The sequence below is a fragment of the Cervus elaphus genome, chromosome 13 (assembly GCF_910594005.1).
Source record: "Cervus elaphus chromosome 13, mCerEla1.1, whole genome shotgun sequence".
Classification (NCBI taxonomy): domain Eukaryota; kingdom Metazoa; phylum Chordata; class Mammalia; order Artiodactyla; family Cervidae; genus Cervus; species Cervus elaphus.
The window spans coordinates 6,349,913-6,373,137 of NC_057827.1; the positions used below are offsets into that span (position 1 = coordinate 6,349,913).

The 23,225-nt window shown below is 55.6% G+C and overlaps 9 non-coding genes across 9 annotated transcripts; all 9 read left to right on the forward strand.

The window, feature by feature from the left end:
- Nucleotides 1-1,282: 1,282 nt before the first annotated feature.
- On the forward strand, nucleotides 1,283-1,374 carry LOC122707099. The gene has a single exon (XR_006344623.1). It is a non-coding gene; the product is annotated as a small nucleolar RNA SNORD116 (small nucleolar RNA).
- A 2,640-nt stretch (nucleotides 1,375-4,014) lies between these two features.
- On the forward strand, nucleotides 4,015-4,107 carry LOC122707197. The gene has a single exon (XR_006344718.1). It is a non-coding gene; the product is annotated as a small nucleolar RNA SNORD116 (small nucleolar RNA).
- A 2,639-nt stretch (nucleotides 4,108-6,746) lies between these two features.
- Nucleotides 6,747-6,838, forward strand: LOC122707100. Its single transcript, XR_006344624.1, has one exon. It is a non-coding gene; the product is annotated as a small nucleolar RNA SNORD116 (small nucleolar RNA).
- A 2,640-nt stretch (nucleotides 6,839-9,478) lies between these two features.
- Nucleotides 9,479-9,571, forward strand: LOC122707198. Its single transcript, XR_006344719.1, has one exon. It is a non-coding gene; the product is annotated as a small nucleolar RNA SNORD116 (small nucleolar RNA).
- Nucleotides 9,572-12,209: 2,638 nt separating this feature from the next.
- Nucleotides 12,210-12,302, forward strand: LOC122707194. The gene has a single exon (XR_006344715.1). It is a non-coding gene; the product is annotated as a small nucleolar RNA SNORD116 (small nucleolar RNA).
- A 2,638-nt stretch (nucleotides 12,303-14,940) lies between these two features.
- Nucleotides 14,941-15,033, forward strand: LOC122707188. The gene has a single exon (XR_006344709.1). It is a non-coding gene; the product is annotated as a small nucleolar RNA SNORD116 (small nucleolar RNA).
- A 2,638-nt stretch (nucleotides 15,034-17,671) lies between these two features.
- LOC122707120 lies at nucleotides 17,672-17,763 on the forward strand. Its single transcript, XR_006344643.1, has one exon. It is a non-coding gene; the product is annotated as a small nucleolar RNA SNORD116 (small nucleolar RNA).
- A 2,639-nt stretch (nucleotides 17,764-20,402) lies between these two features.
- Nucleotides 20,403-20,494, forward strand: LOC122707121. The gene has a single exon (XR_006344644.1). It is a non-coding gene; the product is annotated as a small nucleolar RNA SNORD116 (small nucleolar RNA).
- A 2,639-nt stretch (nucleotides 20,495-23,133) lies between these two features.
- Nucleotides 23,134-23,225, forward strand: LOC122707122. The gene has a single exon (XR_006344645.1). It is a non-coding gene; the product is annotated as a small nucleolar RNA SNORD116 (small nucleolar RNA).

The window sequence follows — 23,225 nt, forward strand, 5'->3', positions numbered from 1 at the left end:
GCATTATGGGAGCTTTCTGTAGGCTGTGGTCAGTAGCCTGGTCCCTACAGGGTGTGGATGTGAGGATAATCTGGCCAGGAAAGGGACCTGTTTCTGTGGGACTGACCCCTGGATCCTGGTACGTGAGGAAGTCCAAGTCCCATCCTTACTTTCTGTCAGAGGCCGCCCAATGAGTAGACTGACTGGCAGGAAGAGACGCATGCCTTGAATTCTGCTCCTCTTCGAGGGTGCGCTGGGCTGAATCTGCCCTAGTGCCAAGTTCACCTTACTCTGTAGTTCTCTGGGAAACTTTTCTGGTTAGGGTGGAGGTGAACCTTGTGCCAAGGACCCCTGAGCTGTAGTAGTAGCTACAGTCTCAGGGTACGTGGCATTCACACAGATGCTCTGCAAGGTGTCCTTGGGCAGTCAGATTTCTGTGCTTTGGTCAGACATCATGGGTCATGGAGACTGGGAGCCTAGAGCCTACGTCAACAGCCCCTCAGTGAAATTTTGCATGGGGCTGAAGGAAGATGCCAGGTGTCATCCCCCATGTCGTGGGAGGACAGGAGGTCAGGGCTCCATGACGACGGCATGCGTGTTCAGACTGTAGGGCCTTTCAATGTGGGCACTGAGACTAGGCTACCTGGACATATTTCTGGACACACCCCCAAATTGCCGAGAGTGCATTCTTGTTGGTACACCGCGACACAGGCACTCAACCCCACATCGAATCCCCTGCCACCCATGCATGCTGAGTCAGAAAGACACCCACATGACCTTGAGCTTAATTTGCTGCACTCTTTTGAACGGTAGGTCACCAGTTGTCTGTAAGGGATGGATGTAGTTGGGTTGCAGATACAGGCCTTTCCCCAGTGAAAGCTCTGCATCAGTGTTCCTCAGTGAGAGCCCAAGTCCACATCTCAAGTGTTCCTGTGCTTTCTGTCCCCTTGTCAGGTGCAGTTGCCAGATATGGCTGTCCATGACCCAGGAGACGAAGGTCCGCCCATGAGGCGGCGGCTCGAGGTGCAAGGGAGTCCGGCAAGAAGTGTGGCGGCCCAGGGTGGTGCCAGGTCTTTTTGGATCACCGAGCACGGTACGGCTTCTCCTGCCCCAAGACGTGTCGTGAATTTCAGGTTTCCTGGCACTGCCTGAGTGGCTGTACGTATGGAGGGACCGTTCCTCTTGCTGAGAAGCCTGTGAACTCTGAGTTGCCCCTGCTGCTGGAGGACTCCCAGGTCAGTGGCTCCTCCTTGGAGCGGCGCTGCCTGCCCTGTGGAGGTGGGGAGCCAGCCAGCACGTGCTCGGATCGATGATGACACCCTCTCATGCATTCCTTGGAAATCTGAACAAAATGAGTGAGAACTCACTACCGTCTCCTCATCGAAACTGAGGTCCAGCACGTTGCCTCCCTTGGGGTTGAGGGTGGGACTGGTTAGCAAGAGGGCTTCTCTGACTGCGTCACACACAAGCAAGTAGGAGCCAGGTCCCCACCATTTGCGAGGCTCCCATCTGCGGGTAGGCCGTGTACAGATGTTCGAGCGGCCTTCTTGGAATGTGGGTTCCATGGTGAAGGGCACTGAGGAGCAGAAGAGGCATCCGGCTTGTCCAGTGGTGGTAGGTGTCGCAGTAGATCCTGGCATCGGACAGTGAGGTCTTCTCTCCGAGCGGTGCATTTTGTCCTGGTTCCTGCTGCAAATGTACTAATTGGGGCTCTCGTGATGTCGATTGTGACGCAAGGAAGCTTCTGTGGTGTCTGACTGGAGGCCCAGGTGAGATCTGAGGCCCTCGCCATTGCGGCCCTTTGGGTTGGTGAGATTGCTGAGTACCCTGTGGGCTGCAGCGGCTGCAGAGACCTAGGGGAACGGTGGCAGTTGTGAAAGTTAATAGGCCTCATTTCTGCCCTTGGCAGTTCCTGAGTTGCAAGTCCCGTCACATGCTTGAGTCTTGGAGGTCGCCATGGACTGTGTTGTGGTCACAGGCCTGCATTGCTCCTGCAGGTTGACCAGAGCCCCAGAGGCGAATGGTTGGGCAGGTGAGGAAAAGCGCAGTGTGATTGCCTGGGATGTTATGTCTGCTGAGGCTGCAGGCACTGTCGTTCTGTTCTCACTGATACATAGTGTGGTCCTTTTGAAGCTGCCCTCAGCTGGGTACAGAGGAGAGGGCATTGCTTGTGCCTGGGAGGCTCAGTGAGAGGTGACCTTTGTGTCCTTGGTGGCCTGCTGCCAGTAGAAGGACTCCCCAAGGGTATCTTTGGTGCCTTGAAGAGTTGCAATAAGAGAGGCCAAGCAACCAGCCCTGTGGGTTGTTATGTGGTGTGTGCACATGCCCCTTGGCCGCCATTTGTCCCCTGGGCCTGGAATTACCTAGGCTCCCTAAGGTTGGGGCCAGTCAGCCGGCCCTGATAGCACCAATGTGTTGGCCCCCTGGCAATGGAGCATCAAGCTTGGAGGCCCATGGTTCTGGTAGAGATTGGTCATTGGGTGGAATATCCAGGCTGACTCAATGTAGGAGCCAGCAGCTCCCATGGCGCTATGGCAGAGACCTGTGGCATCCAGGGTCTTCCCCTGACAGGTCTTCTGAAGTCTTCATGAAAGCATCCTTAGTGATCTGTGTGCACGCGGTCATTTTGCCCACCGTCATCCTGTGGGTGTTCCTGCTTGAGGATTGTCCCTGTGTGTGCCGAGGCCTTGGAGGCTTCAGATTTGGGTGAGTGACCCTTGGGGCAGGATGAGTCCAATGTGGACCACGCCCTGCATTATGGGAGCTTTCTGTAGGCTGTGGTCAGTAGCCTGGTCCCTACAGGGTGTGGATGTGAGGATAATCTGGCCAGGAAAGGGACCTGTTTCTGTGGGACTGACCCCTGGATCCTGGTACGTGAGGAAGTCCAAGTCCCATCCTTACTTTCTGTCAGAGGCCGCCCAATGAGTAGACTGACTGGCAGGAAGAGACGCATGCCTTGAATTCTGCTCCGATTCGAGGGTGCGCTGGGCCGAATCTGCCCTAGTGCCAAGTTCACCTTACTCTGTAGTTCTCTGGGAAACTTTTCTGGTTAGGGTGGAGGTGAACCTTGTGCCAAGGACCCCTGAGCTGTAGTAGTAGCTACAGTCTCAGGGTACGTGGCATTCACACAGATGCTCTGCAAGGTGTCCTTGGGCAGTCAGATTTCTGTGCTTTGGTCAGACATCATGGGTCATGGAGACTGGGAGCCTAGAGCCTACGTCAACAGCCCCTCAGTGAAATTTTGCATGGGGCTGAAGGAAGATGCCAGGTGTCATCCCCCATGTCGTGGGAGGACAGGAGGTCAGGGCTCCATGACGACGGCATGCGTGTTCAGACTGTAGGGCCTTTCAATGCGGGCACTGAGACTAGGCTACCTGGACATATTTCTGGACACACCCCCAAATTGCCGAGAGTGCATTCTTGTTGGTACACCGGGACACAGGCACTCAACCCCACATCGAATCCCCTGCCACCCATGCATGCTGAGTCAGAAAGACACCCACATGACCTTGAGCTTAATTTGCTGCACTCTTTTGAACGGTAGGTCACCAGTTTTCTGTAAGGGATGGATGTAGTTGGGTTGCAGATACAGGCCTTCCCCCAGTGAAAGCTCTGCATCAGTGTTCCTCAGTGAGAGCCCAAGTCCACATCTCAAGTGTTCCTGTGCTTTCTGTCCCCTTTTAAGGTGCAGTTGCCAGATATGGCTGTCCATGACCCAGGAGACGAAGGTCCGCCCATGAGGCGGCGGCTCGAGGTGCAAGGGAGTCCGGCAAGAAGTGTGGCGGCCCAGGGTGGTGCCAGGTCTTTTTGGATCACCGAGCACGGTACGGCTTCTCCTGCCCCAAGACGTGTCGTGAATTTCAGGTTTCCTGGCACTGCCTGAGTGGCTGTACGTATGGAGGGACCGTTCTTCTTGCTGAGAAGCCTGGGGGCTCTGAGTTGCCCTGGCAAGCTGGAGGACTCCCAGGTCACTGGCTCCTCCTTGGAGCAGCGCTGCGTGCCCTGTGGACGTGGGGAGCCAGCCAGCACGTGCTCGGATCGATGACGACACCCTCTCATGCATTCCTTGGAAAATCTGAACAAAATGAGTGAGAATTCACTTCCGTCTCCTCATCGAAACTGAGGTCCAGCACGTTGCTTCCCTTGGGGTTAAGATTGGGACTGGTTAACAAGGGGCCTTCTCTGACTGCATCACACACACGCAAGTAGGAGCCAGGTGCCCATCATTTGCGAGGCTCCCATCTGCGGGTGGGCCGTGCACAGATGTTCGAGCGGCCTTCTTGGAATTTGGGGTCCATGGTGAAGGGCACTGAGGAGCAGAAGAGGCATCCGGCTTGTCCAGTGGTGGTAGGTGTCGCAGTAGATCCTGGCATCGGACAGTGAGTTCTTCTCTCAGAGCGGTGCATTTTGTCCTGGTTCTTGCTGCAAGTGTGCTAATTGGGGCTCTCGTGATGTCGATTGTGACGCAATGAACCTTCTGTGGTGTCTGATTGGAGGCCCAGGTGAGATCTGAGGCCCTCGCCATTGCGGCCCTTTGGGTTGGTGAGATTGCTGAGTACCCTGTGGGCTGCAGCGGCTGCAGAGACCTAGGGGAACGGTGGCAGTTGTGAAAGTTAATAGGCCTCATTTCTGCCCTTGGCAGTTCCTGAGTTGCAAGTCCTGTCACATGCTTGAGTCTTGGAGGTCGCCATGGACTGTGTTGTGGTCACAGGCCTGCATTGCTCCTGCAGGTTGACCAGAGCCCCAGAGGAGAATGGTTGGGCAGGTGAGGAAAAGCGCAGTGTGATTGCCTGGGATGTTATGTCTGCTGAGGCTGCAGGCACTGTCGTTCTGTTCTCACTGATACATAGTGTGGTCCTTTTGAAGCTGCCCTCAGCTGGGTACAGAGGAGAGGGCATTGCTTGTGCCTGGGAGGCTCAGTGAGAGGTGACCTTTGTGTCCTTGGTGGCCTGCTGCCAGTAGAAGGACTCCGCAAGGGTATCTTTGGTGCCTTGAAGAGTTGCAATAACAGAGGCCAAGCAAGCAGCCCTGTGGGTTGTTATGTGGTGTGTGCACATGCCCCTTGGCCGCCATTTGTCCCCTGGGCCTGGAATTACCTAGGCTCCCTAAGGTTGGGGCCAGTCAGCCGGCCCTGATAGCACCAATGTGTTGGCCCCCTGGCAATGGAGCATCAAGCTTGGAGGCCCATGGTTCTGGTAGAGTTTGGTCATTGGTTGGAATAGCCAGGCTGACTGAATGTAGGAGCCAGCAGCTCCCATGGCGCTATGGCAGAGACCTGTGGCATCCAGGGTCTTCCCCTGACAGGTCTTCTGAAGTCTTCATGAAAGCATCCTTAGTGATCTGTGTGCACGCGGTCATTTTGCCCACCGTCATCCTGTGGGTGTTCCTGCTTGAGGATTGTCCCTGTGTGTGCCGAGGCCTTGGAGGCTTCAGATTTGGGTGAGTGACCCTTGGGGCAGGATGAGTCCAATGTGGACCACGCCCTGCATTATGGGAGCTTTCTGTAGGCTGTGGTCAGTAGCCTGGTCCCTACAGGGTGTGGATGTGAGGATAATCTGGCCAGGAAAGGGACCTGTTTCTGTGGGACTGACCCCTGGATCCTGGTACGTGAGGAAGTCCAAGTCCCATCCTTACTTTCTGTCAGAGGCCGCCCAATGAGTAGACTGACTGGCAGGAAGAGACGCATGCCTTGAATTCTGCTCCTCTTCGAGGGTGCGCTGGGCTGAATCTGCCCTAGTGCCAAGTTCACCTTACTCTGTAGTTCTCTGGGAAACTTTTCTGGTTAGGGTGGAGGTGAACCTTGTGCCAAGGACCCCTGAGCTGTAGTAGTAGCTACAGTCTCAGGGTACGTGGCATTCACACAGATGCTCTGCAAGGTGTCCTTGGGCAGTCAGATTTCTGTGCTTTGGTCAGACATCATGGGTCATGGAGACTGGGAGCCTAGAGCCTACGTCAACAGCCCCTCAGTGAAATTTTGCATGGGGCTGAAGGAAGATGCCAGGTGTCATCCCCCATGTCGTGGGAGGACAGGAGGTCAGGGCTCCATGACGACGGCATGCGTGTTCAGACTGTAGGGCCTTTCAATGCGGGCACTGAGACTAGGCTACCTGGACATATTTCTGGACACACCCCCAAATTGCCGAGAGTGCATTCTTGTTGGTACACCGCGACACAGGCACTCAACCCCACATCGAATCCCCTGCCACCCATGCATGCTGAGTCAGAAAGACACCCACATGACCTTGAGCTTAATTTGCTGCACTCTTTTGAACGGTAGGTCACCAGTTGTCTGTAAGGGATGGATGTAGTTGGGTTGCAGATACAGGCCTTTCCCCAGTGAAAGCTCTGCATCAGTGTTCCTCAGTGAGAGCCCAAGTCCACATCTCAAGTGTTCCTGTGCTTTCTGTCCCCTTGTCAGGTGCAGTTGCCAGATATGGCTGTCCATGACCCAGGAGACGAAGGTCCGCCCATGAGGCGGCGGCTCGAGGTGCAAGGGAGTCCGGCAAGAAGTGTGGCGGCCCAGGGTGGTGCCAGGTCTTTTTGGATCACCGAGCACGGTACGGCTTCTCCTGCCCCAAGACGTGTCGTGAATTTCAGGTTTCCTGGCACTGCCTGAGTGGCTGTACGTATGGAGGGACCGTTCCTCTTGCTGAGAAGCCTGTGAACTCTGAGTTGCCCCTGCTGCTGGAGGACTCCCAGGTCAGTGGCTCCTCCTTGGAGCGGCGCTGCCTGCCCTGTGGAGGTGGGGAGCCAGCCAGCACGTGCTCGGATCGATGATGACACCCTCTCATGCATTCCTTGGAAATCTGAACAAAATGAGTGAGAACTCACTACCGTCTCCTCATCGAAACTGAGGTCCAGCACGTTGCCTCCCTTGGGGTTGAGGGTGGGACTGGTTAGCAAGAGGGCTTCTCTGACTGCGTCACACACAAGCAAGTAGGAGCCAGGTCCCCACCATTTGCGAGGCTCCCATCTGCGGGTAGGCCGTGTACAGATGTTCGAGCGGCCTTCTTGGAATGTGGGTTCCATGGTGAAGGGCACTGAGGAGCAGAAGAGGCATCCGGCTTGTCCAGTGGTGGTAGGTGTCGCAGTAGATCCTGGCATCGGACAGTGAGGTCTTCTCTCCGAGCGGTGCATTTTGTCCTGGTTCCTGCTGCAAATGTACTAATTGGGGCTCTCGTGATGTCGATTGTGACGCAAGGAAGCTTCTGTGGTGTCTGACTGGAGGCCCAGGTGAGATCTGAGGCCCTCGCCATTGCGGCCCTTTGGGTTGGTGAGATTGCTGAGTACCCTGTGGGCTGCAGCGGCTGCAGAGACCTAGGGGAACGGTGGCAGTTGTGAAAGTTAATAGGCCTCATTTCTGCCCTTGGCAGTTCCTGAGTTGCAAGTCCCGTCACATGCTTGAGTCTTGGAGGTCGCCATGGACTGTGTTGTGGTCACAGGCCTGCATTGCTCCTGCAGGTTGACCAGAGCCCCAGAGGCGAATGGTTGGGCAGGTGAGGAAAAGCGCAGTGTGATTGCCTGGGATGTTATGTCTGCTGAGGCTGCAGGCACTGTCGTTCTGTTCTCACTGATACATAGTGTGGTCCTTTTGAAGCTGCCCTCAGCTGGGTACAGAGGAGAGGGCATTGCTTGTGCCTGGGAGGCTCAGTGAGAGGTGACCTTTGTGTCCTTGGTGGCCTGCTGCCAGTAGAAGGACTCCCCAAGGGTATCTTTGGTGCCTTGAAGAGTTGCAATAAGAGAGGCCAAGCAACCAGCCCTGTGGGTTGTTATGTGGTGTGTGCACATGCCCCTTGGCCGCCATTTGTCCCCTGGGCCTGGAATTACCTAGGCTCCCTAAGGTTGGGGCCAGTCAGCCGGCCCTGATAGCACCAATGTGTTGGCCCCCTGGCAATGGAGCATCAAGCTTGGAGGCCCATGGTTCTGGTAGAGATTGGTCATTGGGTGGAATATCCAGGCTGACTCAATGTAGGAGCCAGCAGCTCCCATGGCGCTATGGCAGAGACCTGTGGCATCCAGGGTCTTCCCCTGACAGGTCTTCTGAAGTCTTCATGAAAGCATCCTTAGTGATCTGTGTGCACGCGGTCATTTTGCCCACCGTCATCCTGTGGGTGTTCCTGCTTGAGGATTGTCCCTGTGTGTGCCGAGGCCTTGGAGGCTTCAGATTTGGGTGAGTGACCCTTGGGGCAGGATGAGTCCAATGTGGACCACGCCCTGCATTATGGGAGCTTTCTGTAGGCTGTGGTCAGTAGCCTGGTCCCTACAGGGTGTGGATGTGAGGATAATCTGGCCAGGAAAGGGACCTGTTTCTGTGGGACTGACCCCTGGATCCTGGTACGTGAGGAAGTCCAAGTCCCATCCTTACTTTCTGTCAGAGGCCGCCCAATGAGTAGACTGACTGGCAGGAAGAGACGCATGCCTTGAATTCTGCTCCGATTCGAGGGTGCGCTGGGCCGAATCTGCCCTAGTGCCAAGTTCACCTTACTCTGTAGTTCTCTGGGAAACTTTTCTGGTTAGGGTGGAGGTGAACCTTGTGCCAAGGACCCCTGAGCTGTAGTAGTAGCTACAGTCTCAGGGTACGTGGCATTCACACAGATGCTCTGCAAGGTGTCCTTGGGCAGTCAGATTTCTGTGCTTTGGTCAGACATCATGGGTCATGGAGACTGGGAGCCTAGAGCCTACGTCAACAGCCCCTCAGTGAAATTTTGCATGGGGCTGAAGGAAGATGCCAGGTGTCATCCCCCATGTCGTGGGAGGACAGGAGGTCAGGGCTCCATGACGACGGCATGCGTGTTCAGACTGTAGGGCCTTTCAATGTGGGCACTGAGACTAGGCTACCTGGACATATTTCTGGACACACCCCCAAATTGCCGAGAGTGCATTCTTGTTGGTACACCGCGACACAGGCACTCAACCCCACATCGAATCCCCTGCCACCCATGCATGCTGAGTCAGAAAGACACCCACATGACCTTGAGCTTAATTTGCTGCACTCTTTTGAACGGTAGGTCACCAGTTTTCTGTAAGGGATGGATGTAGTTGGGTTGCAGATACAGGCCTTCCCCCAGTGAAAGCTCTGCATCAGTGTTCCTCAGTGAGAGCCCAAGTCCACATCTCAAGTGTTCCTGTGCTTTCTGTCCCCTTTTAAGGTGCAGTTGCCAGATATGGCTGTCCATGACCCAGGAGACGAAGGTCCGCCCATGAGGCGGCGGCTCGAGGTGCAAGGGAGTCCGGCAAGAAGTGTGGCGGCCCAGGGTGGTGCCAGGTCTTTTTGGATCACCGAGCACGGTACGGCTTCTCCTGCCCCAAGACGTGTCGTGAATTTCAGGTTTCCTGGCACTGCCTGAGTGGCTGTACGTATGGAGGGACCGTTCTTCTTGCTGAGAAGCCTGGGGGCTCTGAGTTGCCCTGGCAAGCTGGAGGACTCCCAGGTCACTGGCTCCTCCTTGGAGCAGCGCTGCGTGCCCTGTGGACGTGGGGAGCCAGCCAGCACGTGCTCGGATCGATGACGACACCCTCTCATGCATTCCTTGGAAAATCTGAACAAAATGAGTGAGAATTCACTTCCGTCTCCTCATCGAAACTGAGGTCCAGCACGTTGCTTCCCTTGGGGTTAAGATTGGGACTGGTTAACAAGGGGCCTTCTCTGACTGCATCACACACACGCAAGTAGGAGCCAGGTGCCCATCATTTGCGAGGCTCCCATCTGCGGGTGGGCCGTGCACAGATGTTCGAGCGGCCTTCTTGGAATTTGGGGTCCATGGTGAAGGGCACTGAGGAGCAGAAGAGGCATCCGGCTTGTCCAGTGGTGGTAGGTGTCGCAGTAGATCCTGGCATCGGACAGTGAGTTCTTCTCTCAGAGCGGTGCATTTTGTCCTGGTTCTTGCTGCAAGTGTGCTAATTGGGGCTCTCGTGATGTCGATTGTGACGCAATGAACCTTCTGTGGTGTCTGATTGGAGGCCCAGGTGAGATCTGAGGCCCTCGCCATTGCGGCCCTTTGGGTTGGTGAGATTGCTGAGTACCCTGTGGGCTGCAGCGGCTGCAGAGACCTAGGGGAACGGTGGCAGTTGTGAAAGTTAATAGGCCTCATTTCTGCCCTTGGCAGTTCCTGAGTTGCAAGTCCTGTCACATGCTTGAGTCTTGGAGGTCGCCATGGACTGTGTTGTGGTCACAGGCCTGCATTGCTCCTGCAGGTTGACCAGAGCCCCAGAGGAGAATGGTTGGGCAGGTGAGGAAAAGCGCAGTGTGATTGCCTGGGATGTTATGTCTGCTGAGGCTGCAGGCACTGTCGTTCTGTTCTCACTGATACATAGTGTGGTCCTTTTGAAGCTGCCCTCAGCTGGGTACAGAGGAGAGGGCATTGCTTGTGCCTGGGAGGCTCAGTGAGAGGTGACCTTTGTGTCCTTGGTGGCCTGCTGCCAGTAGAAGGACTCCGCAAGGGTATCTTTGGTGCCTTGAAGAGTTGCAATAACAGAGGCCAAGCAAGCAGCCCTGTGGGTTGTTATGTGGTGTGTGCACATGCCCCTTGGCCGCCATTTGTCCCCTGGGCCTGGAATTACCTAGGCTCCCTAAGGTTGGGGCCAGTCAGCCGGCCCTGATAGCACCAATGTGTTGGCCCCCAGGCAATGGAGCATCAAGCTTGGAGGCCCATGGTTCTGGTAGAGTTTGGTCATTGGTTGGAATAGCCAGGCTGACTCAATGTAGGAGCCAGCAGCTCCCATGGCGCTATGGCAGAGACCTGTGGCATCCAGGGTCTTCCCCTGACAGGTCTTCTGAAGTCTTCATGAAAGCATCCTTAGTGATCTGTGTGCACGCGGTCATTTTGCCCACCGTCATCCTGTGGGTGTTCCTGCTTGAGGATTGTCCCTGTGTGTGCCGAGGCCTTGGAGGCTTCAGATTTGGGTGAGTGACCCTTGGGGCAGGATGAGTCCAATGTGGACCACGCCCTGCATTATGGGAGCTTTCTGTAGGCTGTGGTCAGTAGCCTGGTCCCTACAGGGTGTGGATGTGAGGATAATCTGGCCAGGAAAGGGACCTGTTTCTGTGGGACTGACCCCTGGATCCTGGTACGTGAGGAAGTCCAAGTCCCATCCTTACTTTCTGTCAGAGGCCGCCCAATGAGTAGACTGACTGGCAGGAAGAGACGCATGCCTTGAATTCTGCTCCGATTCGAGGGTGCGCTGGGCCGAATCTGCCCTAGTGCCAAGTTCACCTTTCTCTGTAGTTCTCTGGGAAACTTTTCTGGTTAGGGTGGAGGTGAACCTTGTGCCAAGGACCCCTGAGCTGTAGTAGTAGCTACAGTCTCAGGGTTCGTGGCATTCACACAGATGCTCTGCAAGGTGTCCTTGGGCAGTCAGATTTCTGTGCTTTGGTCAGACATCATGGGTCATGGAGACTGGGAGCCTAGAGCCTACGTCAACAGCCCCTCAGTGAAATTTTGCATGGGGCTGAAGAAAGATGCCAGGTGTCATCCCCCATGTCGTGGGAGGACAGGAGGTCAGGGCTCCATGAGGACGGCATGGGTGTTCAGACTGTAGGGCCTTTCAATGCGGGCACTGAGACTAGGTTACCTGGACATACTTCTGGACACACCCCCAAATTGCCGAGAGTGCATTCTTGTTGGTACACCGGGACACAGGCACTCAACCCCACATCGAATCCCCTGCCACCCATGCATGCTGAGTCAGAAAGACACCCACATGACCTTGAGCCTAATTTGCTGCACTCTTTTGAACTTTTTGAACCAGTTGTCTGTAAGGGATGCATGTAGTTGAGTTGCAGATACAGGCCTTCCCCCAGTGAAAGCTCTGCATCAGTGTTCCTCAGTGAGAGCCCAAGTCCACATCTCAAGTGTTCCTGTGCTTTCTGTCCCCTTGTCAGGTGCAGTTGCCAGATATGGCTGTCCATGACCCAGGAAACGAAGGTCCGCCCATGAGGCGGCGCTTCGAGCTGCAAGGGAGTCCGGCAAGAAGTGTGGCGGCCCAGGGTGGTGCCAGGTCTTTTTGGATCACCGAGCACGGTACGGCTTCTCCTGCCCCAAGACGTGTCGTGAATTTCAGGTTTCCTGGCACTGCCTGAGTGGCTGTACTTATGGAGGGACCGTTCCTCTTGCTGAGAAGCCTGGGGGCTCTGAGTTGCCCCTGCTGCTGGAGGACTCCCAGGTCACTGGCTCCTCCTTGGAGCGGCGCTGCCTGCCCTGTGGAGGTGGGGAGCCAGCCAGCACGTGCTCGGATCGATGACGACACCCTCTCATGCATTCCTTGGAAAATCTGAACAAAATGAGTGAGAATTCACTACCGTCTCCTCATTGAAACTGAGGTCCAGCACGTTGCCTCCCTTGGGGTTGAGGGTGGGACTGGTTAGCAAGAGGGCTTCTCTGACTGCGTCACACACACGCAAGTAGGAGCCAGGTCCCCACCATTTGCGAGGCTCCCATCTGCGGGTGGGCCGTGTACAGATGTTCGAGCGGCCTTCTTGGAATGTGGGGTGCATGGTGAAGGGCACTGAGGAGCAGAAGAGGCATCCGGCTTGTCCAGTGGTGGTAGGTGTCGCAGTAGATCCTGGCATCGGACAGTGAGTTCTTCTCTCAAGCGGTGCATTTTGTCCTGGTTCCTGCTGCAAGTGTGCTAATTGGGGCTCTCGTGATGTCGATTGTGATGCAAGGAAGCTTCTGTGGTGTCTGCTTGGAGGCCCAGGTGAGATCTGAGGCCCTCGCCATTGCGGCCCTTTGGGTTGGTGAGATTGCTGAGTACCCTGTGGGCTGCAGCGGCTGCAGAGACCTAGGGGAACGGTGGCAGTTGTGAAAGTTAATAGGCCTCATTTCTGCCCTTGGCAGTTCCTGAGTTGCAAGTCCTGTCACATGCTTGAGTCTTGGAGGTCGCCGTGGACTGTGTTGTGGTCACAGGCCTGCATTGCTTCTGCAGGTTGACCAGAGCCCCAGAGGAGAATGGTTGGGCAGGTGAGGAAAAGCGCAGTGTGATTGCCTGGGATGTTATGTCTGCTGAGGCTGCAGGCACTGTCGTTCTGTTCTCACTGATACATAGTGTGGTCCTTTTGAAGCTGCCCTCAGCTGGGTACAGAGGAGAGGGCATTGCTTGTGCCTGGGAGGCTCAGTGAGAGGTGACCTTTGTGTCCTTGATGGCCTGCTGCCAGTAGAAGGACTCCCCAAGGGTATCTTTGGTGCCTTGAAGAGTTGCAATAAGAGAGGCCAAGCAACCAGCCCTGTGGGTTGTTATGTGGTGTGTGCACATGCCCCTTGGCCGCCATTTGTCCCCTGGGCCTGGAATTACCTAGGCTCCCTAAGGTTGGGGCCAGTCAGCCGGCCCTGATAGCACCAATGTGTTGGCCCCCTGGCAATGGAGCATCAAGCTTGGAGGCCCATGGTTCTGGTAGAGATTGGTCATTGGGTGGAATATCCAGGCTGACTCAATGTAGGAGCCAGCAGCTCCCATGGCGCTATGGCAGAGACCTGTGGCATCCAGGGTCTTCCCCTGACAGGTCTTCTGAAGTCTTCATGAAAGCATCCTTAGTGATCTGTGTGCACGCGGTCATTTTGCCCACCGTCATCCTGTGGGTGTTCCTGCTTGAGGATTGTCCCTGTGTGTGCCGAGGCCTTGGAGGCTTCAGATTTGGGTGAGTGACCCTTGGGGCAGGATGAGTCCAATGTGGACCACGCCCTGCATTATGGGAGCTTTCTGTAGGCTGTGGTCAGTAGCCTGGTCCCTACAGGGTGTGGATGTGAGGATAATCTGGCCAGGAAAGGGACCTGTTTCTGTGGGACTGACCCCTGGATCCTGGTACGTGAGGAAGTCCAAGTCCCATCCTTACTTTCTGTCAGAGGCCGCCCAATGAGTAGACTGACTGGCAGGAAGAGACGCATGCCTTGAATTCTGCTCCGATTCGAGGGTGCGCTGGGCCGAATCTGCCCTAGTGCCAAGTTCACCTTACTCTGTAGTTCTCTGGGAAACTTTTCTGGTTAGGGTGGAGGTGAACCTTGTGGCAAGGACCCCTGAGCTGTAGTAGTAGCTACAGTCTCAGGGTACGTGGCATTCACACAGATGCTCTGCAAGGTGTCCTTGGGCAGTCAGATTTCTGTGCTTTGGTCAGACATCATGGGTCATGGAGACTGGGAGCCTAGAGCCTACGTCAACAGCCCCTCAGTGAAATTTTGCATGGGGCTGAAGGAAGATGCCAGGTGTCATCCCCCATGTCGTGGGAGGACAGGAGGTCAGGGCTCCATGACGACGGCATGCGTGTTCAGACTGTAGGGCCTTTCAATGCGGGCACTGAGACTAGGCTACCTGGACATATTTCTAGACACACCCCCAAATTGCCGAGAGTGCATTCTTGTTGGTACACCGGGACACAGGCACTCAACCCCACATCGAATCCCCTGCCACCCATGCATGCTGAGTCAGAAAGACACCCACATGACCTTGAGCCTAATTTGCTGCACTCTTTTGAACGGTAGGTCACCAGTTGTCTGTAAGGGATGCATGTAGTTGAGTTGCGGATACAGGCCTTCCCCCAGTGAAAGCTCTGCATCAGTGTTCCTCAGTGAGAGCCCAAGTCCACATCTCAAGTGTTCCTGTGCTTTCTGTCCCCTTGTCAGGTGCAGTTGCCAGATATGGCTGTCCATGACCCAGGAGACGAAGGTCCGCCCATGAGGCGGCGGCTCGAGGTGCAAGGGAGTCCGGCAAGAAGTGTGGTGGCCCAGGGTGGTGCCAGGTCTTTTTGGATCACTGAGCACGGTACGGCTTCTCCTGCCCCAAGACGTGTCGTGAATTTCAGGTTTCCTGGCACTGCCTGAGTGGCTGTATGTATGGAGGGACCGTTCCTCTTGCTGAGAAGCCTGGTGGCTCTGAGTTTCCCCGGCTGCTGGAGGACTCCCAGGTCACTGGCTCCTCCTTGGAGCGGCGCTGCCTGCCCTGTGGAGGTGGGGAGCCAGCCAGCACGTGCTCGGATCGATGACGACACCCTCTCATGCATTCCTTGGAAAATCTGAACAAAATGAGTGAGAATTCACTACCGTCTCCTCATCGAAACTGAGGTCCAGCACGTTGCCTCCCTTGGGGTTGAGGGTGGGACTGGTTAGCAAGAGGGCTTCTCTGACTGCGTCACACACACGCAAGTAGGAGCCAGGTCCCCACCATTTGCGAGGCTCCCATCTGCGGGTGGGCCGTGTACAGATGTTCGAGCGGCCTTCTTGGAATGTGGGGTGCATGGTGAAGGGCACTGAGGAGCAGAAGAGGCATCCGGCTTGTCCAGTGGTGGTAGGTGTCGCAGTAGATCCTGGCATCGGACAGTGAGTTCTTCTCTCAAGCGGTGCATTTTGTCCTGGTTCCTGCTGCAAGTGTGCTAATTGGGGCTCTCGTGATGTCGATTGTGACGCAAGGAAGCTTCTGTGGTGTCTGATTGGAGGCCCAGGTGAGATCTGAGGCCCTCGCCATTGCGGCCCTTTGGGTTGGTGAGATTGCTGAGTACCCTGTGGGCTGCAGCGGCTGCAGAGACCTAGGGGAACGGTGGCAGTTGTGAAAGTTAATAGGCCTCATTTCTGCCCTTGGCAGTTCCTGAGTTGCAAGTCCTGTCACATGCTTGAGTCTTGGAGGTCGCCATGGACTGTGTTGTGGTCACAGGCCTGCATTGCTCCTGCAGGTTGACCAGAGCCCCAGAGGAGAATGGTTGGGCAGGTGAGGAAAAGTGCAGTGTGATTGCCTGGGATGTTATGTCTGCTGAGGCTGCAGGCACTGTCGTTCTGTTCTCACTGATACATAGTGTGGTCCTTTTGAAGCTGCCCTCAGCTGGGTACAGAGGAGAGGGCATTGCTTGTGCCTGGGAGGCTCAGTGAGAGGTGACCTTTGTGTCCTTGATGGCCTCCTGCCAGTAGAAGGACTCCCCAAGGGTATCTTTGGTGCCTTGAAGAGTTGCAATAAGAGAGGCCAAGGAACCAGCCCTGTGGGTTGTTATGTGGTGTGTGCACATGCCCCTTGGCCGCCATTTGTCCCCTGGGCCTGGAATTACCTAGGCTCCCTAAGGTTGGGGCCAGTCAGCCGGCCCAGATAGCACCAATGTGTTGGCCCCCTGGCAATGGAGCATCAAGCTTGGAGGCCCATGGTTCTGGTAGAGATTGGTCATTGGGTGGAATATCCAGGCTGACTCAATGTAGGAGCCAGCAGCTCCCATGGCGCTATGGCAGAGACCTGTGGCATCCAGGGTCTTCCCCTGACAGGTCTTCTGAAGTCTTCATGAAAGCATCCTTAGTGATCTGTGTGCACGCGGTCATTTTGCCCACCGTCATCCTGTGGGTGTTCCTGCTTGAGGATTGTCCCTGTGTGTGCCGAGGCTTTGGAGGCTTCAGATTTGGGTGAGTGACCCTTGGGGCAGGATGAGTCCAATGTGGACCACGCCCTGCATTATGGGAGCTTTCTGTAGGCTGTGGTCAGTAGCCTGGTCCCTACAGGGTGTGGATGTGAGGATAATCTCGCCAGGAAAGGGACCTGTTTCTGTGGGACTGACCCCTGGATCCTGGTTCGTGAGGAAGTCCAAGTCCCATCCTTACTTTCTGTCAGAGGCCGCCCAATGAGTAGACTGACTGGCAGGAAGAGACGCATGCCTTGAATTCTGCTCCGATTCGAGGGTGCGCTGGGCCGAATCTGCCCTAGTGCCAAGTTCACCTTACTCTGTAGTTCTCTGGGAAACTTTTCTGGTTAGGGTGGAGGTGAACCTTGTGCCAAGGACCCCTGAGCTGTAGTAGTAGCTACAGTCTCAGGGTACGTGGCATTCACACAGATGCTCTGCAAGGTGTCCTTGGGCAGTCAGATTTCTGTGCTTTGGTCAGACATCATGGGTCATGGAGACTGGGAGCCTAGAGCCTACGTCAACAGCCCCTCAGTGAAATTTTGCATGGGGCTGAAGGAAGATGCCAGGTGTCATCCCCCATGTCGTGGGAGGACAGGAGGTCAGGGCTCCATGACGACGGCATGGGTGTTCAGAATGTAGGGCCTTTCAATGCGGGCACTGAGACTTTGCTACCTGGACATATTTCTGGACACACCCCCAAATTGCCGAGAGTGCATTCTTGTTGGTACACCGGGACACAGGCACTCAACCCCACATCGAATCCCCTGCCACCCATGCATGCTGAGTCAGAAAGACACCCACATGACCTTGAGCTTAATTTGCTGCACTCTTTTGAACGGTAGGTCACCAGTTGTCTGTAAGGGATGGATGTAGTTGGGTTGCAGATACAGGCCTTCCCCCAGTGAAAGCTCTGCATCAGTGTTCCTCAGTGAGAGCCCAAGTCCACATCTCAAGTGTTCCTGTGCTTTCTGTCCCCTTGTCAGGTGCAGTTGCCAGATATGGCTGTCCATGACCCAGGAGACGAAGGTCCGCCCATGAGGCAGCGGCTCGAGGTGCAAGGGAGTCCGGTAAGAAGTGTGGCGGCCCAGGGTGGTGCCAGGTCTTTTTGGATCACCGAGCACGGTACGGCTTCTCCTGCCCCAAGACGTGTCGTGAATTTCAGGTTTCCTGGCACTGCCTGAGTGGCTGTACGTATGGAGGGACCGTTCCTCTTGCTGAGAAGCCTGGTGGCTCTGAGTTGCCCCGGCTGCTGGAGGACTCCCAGGTCACTGGCTCCTCCTTGGAGCGGCGCTGCCTGCCCTGTGGAGGTGGGGAGCCAGCCAGCACGTGCTCGGATCGATGACGACACCCTCTCATGCATTCCTTGGAAATCTGAACAAAATGAGTGAGAACTCACTACCGTCTCCTCATCGAAACTGAGGTCCAGCACGTTGCCTCCCTTGGGGTTAAGGTTGGGACTGGTTAGCAAGGGGCCTTCTCTGACTGCGTCACACACACGCAAGTAGGAGCCAGGTGCCCACCATTTGCGAGGATCCCATCTGCGGGTGGGCCGTGCACAGATGTTCGAGCGGCCTTCTTGGAATTTGGGGTCCATGGTGAAGGGCACTGAGGAGCAGAAGAGGCATCCGGCTTGTCCAGTGGTGGTAGGTGTCGCCGTAAATGCTGGCATCGGACAGTGAGTACTTCTCTCAGAGCGGTGCATTTTGTTCTGGTTCCTGCTGCAAGTGTGCTAATTGGGGCTCTCGTGATGTCGATTGTGACTCAAGGAAGCTTCTGTGGTGTCTGATTGGAGGCCCAGGTGAGATCTGAGGCCCTCGCCATTGCGGCCCTTTGGGTTGGTGAGATTGCTGAGTACCCTGTGGGCTGCAGCGGCTGCAGAGACCTAGGGGAACGGTGGCAGTTGTGAAAGTTAATAGGCCTCATTTCTGCCCTTGGCAGTTCCTGAGTTGCAAGTCCTGTCACATGCTTGAGTCTTGGAGGTCGCCATGGACTGTGTTGTGGTCACAGGCCTGCATTGCTCCTGCAGGTTGACCAGAGCCCCAGAGGAGAATGGTTGGGCAGGTGAGGAAAAGCGCAGTGTGATTGCCTGGGATGTTATGTCTGCTGAGGCTGCAGGCACTGTCGTTCTGTTCTCACTGATACATAGTGTGGTCCTTTTGAAGCTGCCCTCAGCTGGGTACAGAGGAGAGGGCATTGCTTGTGCCTGGGAGGCTCAGTGAGAGGTGACCTTTGTGTCCTTGGTGGCCTGCTGCCAGTAGAAGGACTCCCCAAGGGTATCTTTGGTGCCTTGAAGAGTTGCAATAAGAGAGGCCAAGCAACCAGCCCTGTGGGTTGTTATGTGGTGTGTGCACATGCCCCTTGGCCGCCATTTGTCCCCTGGGCCTGGAATTACCTAGGCTCCCTAAGGTTGGGGCCAGTCAGCCGGCCCTGATAGCACCAATGTGTTGGCCCCCTGGCAATGGAGCATCAAGCTTGGAGGCCCATGGTTCTGGTAGAGTTTGGTCATTGGTTGGAATAGCCAGGCTGACTAAATGTAGGAGCCAGCAGCTCCCATGGCGCTATGGCAGAGACCTGTGGCATCCAGGGTCTTCCCCTGACAGGTCTTCTGAAGTCTTCATGAAAGCATCCTTAGTGATCTGTGTGCACGCGGTCATTTTGCCCACCGTCATCCTGTGGGTGTTCCTGCTTGAGGATTGTCCCTGTGTGTGCCGAGGCCTTGGAGGCTTCAGATTTGGGTGAGTGACCCTTGGGGCAGGATGAGTCCAATGTGGACCACGCCCTGCATTATGGGAGCTTTCTGTAGGCTGTGGTCAGTAGCCTGGTCCCTACAGGGTGTGGATGTGAGGATAATCTGGCCAGGAAAGGGACCTGTTTCTGTGGGACTGACCCCTGGATCCTGGTACGTGAGGAAGTCCAAGTCCCATCCTTACTTTCTGTCAGAGGCCGCCCAATGAGTAGACTGACTGGCAGGAAGAGACGCATGCCTTGAATTCTGCTCCTCTTCGAGGGTGCGCTGGGCTGAATCTGCCCTAGTGCCAAGTTCACCTTACTCTGTAGTTCTCTGGGAAACTTTTCTGGTTAGGGTGGAGGTGAACCTTGTGCCAAGGACCCCTGAGCTGTAGTAGTAGCTACAGTCTCAGGGTACGTGGCATTCACACAGATGCTCTGCAAGGTGTCCTTGGGCAGTCAGATTTCTGTGCTTTGGTCAGACATCATGGGTCATGGAGACTGGGAGCCTAGAGCCTACGTCAACAGCCCCTCAGTGAAATTTTGCATGGGGCTGAAGGAAGATGCCAGGTGTCATCCCCCATGTCGTGGGAGGACAGGAGGTCAGGGCTCCATGACGACGGCATGCGTGTTCAGACTGTAGGGCCTTTCAATGCGGGCACTGAGACTAGGCTACCTGGACATATTTCTGGACACACCCCCAAATTGCCGAGAGTGCATTCTTGTTGGTACACCGGGACACAGGCACTCAACCCCACATCGAATCCCCTGCCACCCATGCATGCTGAGTCAGAAAGACACCCACATGACCTTGAGCTTAATTTGCTGCACTCTTTTGAACGGTAGGTCACCAGTTGTCTGTAAGGGATGGATGTAGTTGGGTTGCAGATACAGGCCTTTCCCCAGTGAAAGCTCTGCATCAGTGTTCCTCAGTGAGAGCCCAAGTCCACATCTCAAGTGTTCCTGTGCTTTCTGTCCCCTTGTCAGGTGCAGTTGCCAGATATGGCTGTCCATGACCCAGGAGACGAAGGTCCGCCCATGAGGCGGCGGCTCGAGGTGCAAGGGAGTCCGGCAAGAAGTGTGGCGGCCCAGGGTGGTGCCAGGTCTTTTTGGATCACCGAGCACGGTACGGCTTCTCCTGCCCCAAGACGTGTCGTGAATTTCAGGTTTCCTGGCACTGCCTGAGTGGCTGTACGTATGGAGGGACCGTTCCTCTTGCTGAGAAGCCTGTGAACTCTGAGTTGCCCCTGCTGCTGGAGGACTCCCAGGTCAGTGGCTCCTCCTTGGAGCGGCGCTGCCTGCCCTGTGGAGGTGGGGAGCCAGCCAGCACGTGCTCGGATCGATGACGACACCCTCTCATGCATTCCTTGGAAATCTGAACAAAATGAGTGAGAACTCACTACCGTCTCCTCATCGAAACTGAGGTCCAGCACGTTGCCTCCCTTGGGGTTGAGGGTGGGACTGGTTAGCAAGAGGGCTTCTCTGACTGCGTCACACACAAGCAAGTAGGAGCCAGGTCCCCACCATTTGCGAGGCTCCCATCTGCGGGTGGGCCGTGTACAGATGTTCGAGCGGCCTTCTTGGAATGTGGGTTCCATGGTGAAGGGCACTGAGGAGCAGAAGAGGCATCCGGCTTGTCCAGTGGTGGTAGGTGTCGCAGTAGATCCTGGCATCGGACAGTGAGGTCTTCTCTCAGAGCGGTGCATTTTGTCCTGGTTCCTGCTGCAAATGTACTAATTGGGGCTCTCGTGATGTCGATTGTGACGCAAGGAAGCTTCTGTGGTGTCTGATTGGAGGCCCAGGTGAGATCTGAGGCCCTCGCCATTGCGGCCCTTTGGGTTGGTGAGATTGCTGAGTACCCTGTGGGCTGCAGCGGCTGCAGAGACCTAGGGGAACGGTGGCAGTTGTGAAAGTTAATAGGCCTCATTTCTGCCCTTGGCAGTTCCTGAGTTGCAAGTCCCGTCACATGCTTGAGTCTTGGAGGTCGCCATGGACTGTGTTGTGGTCACAGGCCTGCATTGCTCCTGCAGGTTGACCAGAGCCCCAGAGGCGAATGGTTGGGCAGGTGAGGAAAAGCGCAGTGTGATTGCCTGGGATGTTATGTCTGCTGAGGCTGCAGGCACTGTCGTTCTGTTCTCACTGATACATAGTGTGGTCCTTTTGAAGCTGCCCTCAGCTGGGTACAGAGGAGAGGGCATTGCTTGTGCCTGGGAGGCTCAGTGAGAGGTGACCTTTGTGTCCTTGGTGGCCTGCTGCCAGTAGAAGGACTCCCCAAGGGTATCTTTGGTGCCTTGAAGAGTTGCAATAAGAGAGGCCAAGCAACCAGCCCTGTGGGTTGTTATGTGGTGTGTGCACATGCCCCTTGGCCGCCATTTGTCCCCTGGGCCTGGAATTACCTAGGCTCCCTAAGGTTGGGGCCAGTCAGCCGGCCCTGATAGCACCAATGTGTTGGCCCCCTGGCAATGGAGCATCAAGCTTGGAGGCCCATGGTTCTGGTAGAGATTGGTCATTGGGTGGAATATCCAGGCTGACTCAATGTAGGAGCCAGCAGCTCCCATGGCGCTATGGCAGAGACCTGTGGCATCCAGGGTCTTCCCCTGACAGGTCTTCTGAAGTCTTCATGAAAGCATCCTTAGTGATCTGTGTGCACGCGGTCATTTTGCCCACCGTCATCCTGTGGGTGTTCCTGCTTGAGGATTGTCCCTGTGTGTGCCGAGGCCTTGGAGGCTTCAGATTTGGGTGAGTGACCCTTGGGGCAGGATGAGTCCAATGTGGACCACGCCCTGCATTATGGGAGCTTTCTGTAGGCTGTGGTCAGTAGCCTGGTCCCTACAGGGTGTGGATGTGAGGATAATCTGGCCAGGAAAGGGACCTGTTTCTGTGGGACTGACCCCTGGATCCTGGTACGTGAGGAAGTCCAAGTCCCATCCTTACTTTCTGTCAGAGGCCGCCCAATGAGTAGACTGACTGGCAGGAAGAGACGCATGCCTTGAATTCTGCTCCGATTCGAGGGTGCGCTGGGCCGAATCTGCCCTAGTGCCAAGTTCACCTTACTCTGTAGTTCTCTGGGAAACTTTTCTGGTTAGGGTGGAGGTGAACCTTGTGCCAAGGACCCCTGAGCTGTAGTAGTAGCTACAGTCTCAGGGTACGTGGCATTCACACAGATGCTCTGCAAGGTGTCCTTGGGCAGTCAGATTTCTGTGCTTTGGTCAGACATCATGGGTCATGGAGACTGGGAGCCTAGAGCCTACGTCAACAGCCCCTCAGTGAAATTTTGCATGGGGCTGAAGGAAGATGCCAGGTGTCATCCCCCATGTCGTGGGAGGACAGGAGGTCAGGGCTCCATGACGACGGCATGGGTGTTCAGAATGTAGGGCCTTTCAATGCGGGCACTGAGACTTTGCTACCTGGACATATTTCTGGACACACCCCCAAATTGCCGAGAGTGCATTCTTGTTGGTACACCGGGACACAGGCACTCAACCCCACATCGAATCCCCTGCCACCCATGCATGCTGAGTCAGAAAGACACCCACATGACCTTGAGCTTAATTTGCTGCACTCTTTTGAACGGTAGGTCACCAGTTGTCTGTAAGGGATGGATGTAGTTGGGTTGCAGATACAGGCCTTCCCCCAGTGAAAGCTCTGCATCAGTGTTCCTCAGTGAGAGCCCAAGTCCACATCTCAAGTGTTCCTGTGCTTTCTGTCCCCTTGTCAGGTGCAGTTGCCAGATATGGCTGTCCATGACCCAGGAGACGAAGGTCCGCCCATGAGGCGGCGGCTCGAGGTGCAAGGGAGTCCGGTAAGAAGTGTGGCGGCCCAGGGTGGTGCCAGGTCTTTTTGGATCACCGAGCACGGTACGGCTTCTCCTGCCCCAAGACGTGTCGTGAATTTCAGGTTTCCTGGCACTGCCTGAGTGGCTGTACGTATGGAGGGACCGTTCCTCTTGCTGAGAAGCCTGGTGGCTCTGAGTTGCCCCGGCTGCTGGAGGACTCCCAGGTCACTGGCTCCTCCTTGGAGCGGCGCTGCCTGCCCTGTGGAGGTGGGGAGCCAGCCAGCACGTGCTCGGATCGATGACGACACCCTCTCATGCATTCCTTGGAAATCTGAACAAAATGAGTGAGAACTCACTACCGTCTCCTCATCGAAACTGAGGTCC